This window comes from Oryctolagus cuniculus, chromosome 15, assembly GCF_051225735.1.
Source record: "Oryctolagus cuniculus isolate XC-2025 breed Fujian yellow rabbit chromosome 15, ASM5122573v1, whole genome shotgun sequence".
In the NCBI taxonomy this organism is placed as follows: domain Eukaryota; kingdom Metazoa; phylum Chordata; class Mammalia; order Lagomorpha; family Leporidae; genus Oryctolagus; species Oryctolagus cuniculus.
Window position 1 is genome coordinate 48322531 of NC_142881.1, and position 5441 is coordinate 48327971.

Genomic DNA, 5441 nt, shown 5'->3' on the forward strand with positions numbered 1-5441 from the left:
AAATCTACAAATATTTGAGGTCTAGAAATGGATGAGCATGAGACAACCAGAACAAAGGCCTGTGGATTAGAGCCTAATGCCTTACACTGAAGTGGAAGCATCACCTGACAATAGTCACATTGAGTAGCTCTAGGGGATTAAACTAAGAGGCTGGCAACCCATATGGGCTGCTCCACTTCCCCTCCAGTTCTCCACCTGTGGTCTGAGAAAAAGCAAGGGAAGATGGCTAAGTATTTGGGCCCCTGCCCCTCCCCTTCATGTGGAAGACTCAAATGAAGCTACTTGCTCCTGGCTCCTGGCACCTGGCTTCAGCCTGGCCCAGCCACAGCTGTTTCAGCCAACTGGGAATGAACCAGTTGTAACACTGACTTAAAAATAAATGAAAAATAATTTTTTAAATTTAGGATTAATTTGAATACAAAAAGACTTTAAAATAAATAATTCTTTAATTTAGGATTAACTTGAATAAAAAACCAAACTGTTACTAAGTTTCTAGTCATTGTTGCATTATTTTAAATACTCTCACATACATTTGATTTAAATATATCTGCTAGATGTTAAATTAAATGATGGTTGGATGGATGTTTGTGGGTATGTATGTGTGTGTGTGAGAGAGAGTGTTTGTGATATTTCAATGTTTAGGTAGCCATCAAAAACAATTTTGTCTTTCTATGTCTGGCTTATTTCACTCAACATGATGTTCTCTACTTCCAATCCACTTGACTATTTTAATTGTGGACTATGGTCTTTTCAGTTTTAATTTGTTGAACTCTATATAGTAGAGTCATTAAGTCTTTGCATATAGTGTAATTTTTAAAGATGTATTTATTTATGTATATTTTTAAAAATCAGAGTTACACAAATACACGGTTGTTGGGGTGAGGGTGGCGGAATTTTCCATCTGTTGGCTTACTCCCCAGATGGCCACACAGCCAGTGCTTAGCCAGGCCAAAACCAGGAGCCAAGACCTTCATCCAGTTTTCCCATGAGGATGGCAGGGGCCCAAAAAGGCCATCTTCCAATGCTTATCCCAGGTCATTAGCAGGAAGCTCGATCAGATGTAGAGCAGCTGGGACATAATCAGGCACCCATGTATGATGCCAGCATCTCAGGCAGTAGCTTTACTCACTACACCAAAATGATGGCCCCTTCAGTTCAAGTTTTGAAATACAGTAGTGTGACTTTTCCAACTTTGTCTTTCATTTTCAGAATTTTTTTCACAATTTGAGGTATTGTGAGAACATGTATAATTTTAGGGTAATTATTTCGATTTCTGTAAAAATCTCAGACATTTACAGGCAATTAATTGAATCCGTAGATGACTTCGGGTCATACTAATTTTTTTTTTTTTTTTTTTTTTTTTTTTTTTTTTTGCAATGAGAGAGAGAGACAGAGAGAAAGGTCTTCCTTTGCCATTGGTTCACCTTCCAATGGCTGCCACGGCTGGCGCACTGCGGCCAGCGCACCGCGCTGATCCGATGGCAGGAGCCAGGTACTTATCCTGGTCTCCCATGGGGTGCAGGGCCCAAGCACTTGGGCCATCCTCCACTGCACTCCCAGGCCACAGCAGAGAGCTGGCCTGGAAGAGGGGCAACCAGGACAGAATCCGGTGTGGCAGCGCCGCAAGGCAGAGGGTTAGCCTAGTGAGCCGTGGCACCGGCCAGAAAATGTATTTTATGAAAAACGATATGCATGGATCTGAAAATTTAATACAATGATCAAATGTGCATATTTGTGAAATGTGAAGGCATCTATGAGTAGAAGACTCTGCAGAAGGATGTGGACAATCTGTTGTCACAATGTGGACCCTGATTCAATGCACTTATTTTTATATGGATTTTATATAACCAATGTATAAAGGGGAAAAAGAAGAGCAGAATGCTTTTACTCAAACTGTGATGTAATCAATATTGAATACAATAAGTCTACTTCTATTTCATCATCATAAATTTAAGAAATAGAGTCAGGAGCTGGCCTTGTGGTACAATGGATTTAGCCACCACTTGAAATAGCAGTACACCATTTCAGAGTGCTGGTTTGAGTCCTGGCTGTGCAACTTCTGGCCCATCTCCCTTTTAATAGGCCTGAGAAAGCAATAGAAGATGGCCCAAGTCTTTGAGCTCTTGCCACCCATATGGAAGACCTGAATGGAACTGCAGGCTCTTGGCTTTGGCCTGTACCATCCCTGATTGTTGATTTTAGGAAGGAACCAGGGAATGTAAGATCCCTCCCTCCCTCCCTCTCTCCCTCCCTCTCTCCCTCCCTCTCTCTCTCTCTCTCTCTCTCTGTCATTCTGTTTTTCAAATGAATAAATACATTTTTAAAATTATACTCAATGTGTTAAGAACACAAAAAATTTAAAAAGAGTCAGAAGATGTATAAGAAGTCTGGGTTCCTTCCTCAGTATGCAAAAACCTACACATTGAATTTGTTCTCCTATGTTGCGGGGAAATTAGGCACATGAAGCAATTAAAAGATGGTGCTCAAAAGAAGTAAGGTGGGCAGAACCCAAAGTTGTTTACCACAAAGCCAATTGGCTGTGCAGCATCAGGGGAGGTGATGACAACTGATGACAAGTGTATAGACATATGGCTAATCCTGTAAAATAATGCCCCATAGAATGACCTTTAAAATGATTGGCTGACCCTCATGCCCTGCCCCAATAGTCCTGTGGTTTCGTGCTTTAAAAGGTTTTGCTATGCATGCAAAAAACGAGTTCTTGCCTGACTTGACTCCCTGCTGCGTCTGTCTCCAGGATCAAGGAAGGCTGGGGATCGGGCAAGCGGCAGACTTACCTTTCCTCGGACACAATCCATCCTCGTTCAGGAGGACTAAGACCCTATTCTGGTGCCCAACGTGGGGCTCGACCAGGGGCGCATCGGCTGACGCTAAGTGGTCTCTCAGGGTAAGTGAAACCCTCAGTATGGGTAATGCAGTTTCGTCCAAAGAGGACCCGGCATTAAACCCCTTATAGGACGTGGGAGAACCCAGAGACTCAGAGGAAGATGGTGGGGAAAGAGAATTGGTCTAAGTTTTATCCGGAAGTAAAAACAAAAGTAAAAATCACCCGGCCTAGCCCAACTGCCCCAGAAGGACCAGAACCCCCCCCCCCCCCAGTATATCCCCGGGGGCAGAAGCGTCTTCCCCCTATGTGGAGCTGCAGAGGGAGCTGTGTGATTTGGACCTTTGTGATTGCCCGAGAGGAGGGAGGAGAAATGAGGTGACCTATGCAGAAGCAGCCACTAGCATGGTGGCGGGCATGCCACTTGCTCTACTGGTGCTGCTGCTCCTGGGGCCAGGCGGCTGGGGCCAGGCAGAGCCCCAATGCGACACCCTGTGGGAGGAGTCCATTAACACCCTGCTGCCTTCCAGGAACGTGGCTGCCACCTTCCAGGGCCCCTGGGCATGCCTGCTGCTGCTGTGCCTGCTGCAACGCCTCGCTGACCCTGCCGAGGGCTGTCGTGCACTGGCTGCACACCTGCTGGCGCTGGGCCTGTGGCACGCCACGTGCTTCCGTGATACCCTGCCACACCGGCTGCCCATGCTGGCCACACGCCTGGCCGGCCCAGGCCCCAAGCGGCTGCCGCTGGAGCCATGCGAGGAGCTGCGCCTGGTGCTCGTGCGGCTGCTTGGCCTGGCCATGGAGCTGGGCAGCGCTGTGGCTATACCACACCTGGACGACATGGTGCGCGTGCTGCACTGCACCCTGCATGACCCCTTTGCTGCCATGAGCTGTGAGGGCTGCGTGTGCGCTGCCGCCCTGGCGCGGACCACACCAGACCATTTTCACCTGCAGGCCAAGGTCCTGATTGCGCCGCTGATACACACCATTACCCACCACCACGTACCAGGACGTCATCCTTGGCAGCCGAAAGACCTATGCAGTCTTCCTGCTCGACACAGCCCTGATCAACAGTTCCTGCAACCTCAACCTCCAGCTCAAGTGGAAGAGACCCCCAGAGAGCAAAGCCCCTCCAGTGCCCTTCCTGCATGCCCAGCGCTATGTGAGTGGCTATGGGCTGCAGAAGGGGGAGTTGAGCACCCTGCTATGCAACACCCACCCATACTGTGTGTTACCCGTGCTGCTGCTGGACACCGTGCCCTGGTACCTGCGGCTCTATGTGTACACACTCACCATCATGTCCAAGGGCAAGGAGAACAAACCAAGTTACATCCACTACCAGCCTGCCCAGGACCGCCTGCAACCCCACCTCCTGGAGATGCTCATTCTGCCGCCCACCAGCTTAGTCACCAAGGTCTCCATCCAGTTTGAGCGGGCCCTGCTCAAGTGGACTGAGTACACTCCAGACCCCAACCACGGCTTCTATGTCAGCCTGTCTGTCCTCAGTGCCCGTGTGCCCAGTGTGGTGGCAGCCATACCAGTGGACTGGGAAGAAAGCCCCCACTTCAGTACCCTGTTCCTGGTCTCTACGGCTTCAGCTACTTTGTGCGACTGTACACAGAGCTGGGGCTGGAGAGCCTCCCCACGCTGGACTTCAGCATGCCCTACGACGTGATCTGCCTCATGTGCACTGTGGTGGCCGTGTGCTACAGCTCCTTCTACAAACTCCTCATCAGAACCTTCCACATCAAGGAGCCTAGCACTGGTGGCCTGGCCAGGAGGCTGGCCTAAAGGAACAACTGTTAAAACAAAAAGGGGGGACCAGCCCCCATCTCAATGGGAGTGAGAGATGACGAGGACGGGTCATTGGATTAGTCAGAAGGGTCTCAGGAAAAAATCTGATACAGATGTGAAATTGTTAATGAGACCTTAGGCCAATGGGTGAAATCCCAGAAGGGAGGGATGTTTTGACTATGCAGGGCTACAGGACTCACACCTTGTATTTTGATAGGGATATTGGTGCACAATAATGATTCCTGCACACTAGTAACCCTCATCCCCCATGTACTATATCACACAAACGAAGAAGTGATGGTGCGCCTACACTGGCATCAGTGACAAGACGTTATGACCACCGTGGCAGTAACCACACTCATAGGTTTGGGTGCCACAGGGGTTGGCTTAAAAGCTTCATCTTTAATAAAACAAAAAAGGAGGGGTTCTGGGAAGTACAGGCTCAAATAGATTCAAATCTGGATAAGTTGGTCGCTCAGGTTGCTCGGCAAAACCGTAGGGGGCTGTATCTTCTTTTTCTCCAGCGGTGCGGAGGGGTGGGTTGTGTCAAGCCCTAGGAAAAGAGTGTTGCTTTTATACCAATCATTCAGGAGTTGTCAACCAAAACCTTGATGAAGTGCATAGGGAATTAGAGGAGCAGAAAAAACAGTTAAATAATGGATGGATGGTATGAACAATGGTTCAGTTGGCCCACATGGCTGACCACACTTATTTGTACTTTTGGGCCTTGCATTCTAATTAAGCTGGTCCAACTTATCCAAGCCAAAATGGAACAAATCCAACTCATGACCCTCTGATTATATTA

General features: G+C 48.3%; 1 pseudogene; it reads left to right on the plus strand.

The window, feature by feature from the left end:
* Positions 1–3824: 3824 nt before the first annotated feature.
* On the plus strand, positions 3825–4633 carry LOC103351386 (GPI-anchor transamidase component PIGT pseudogene; annotated as a pseudogene).
* The last annotated feature ends 808 nt before the right edge of the window (positions 4634–5441 follow it).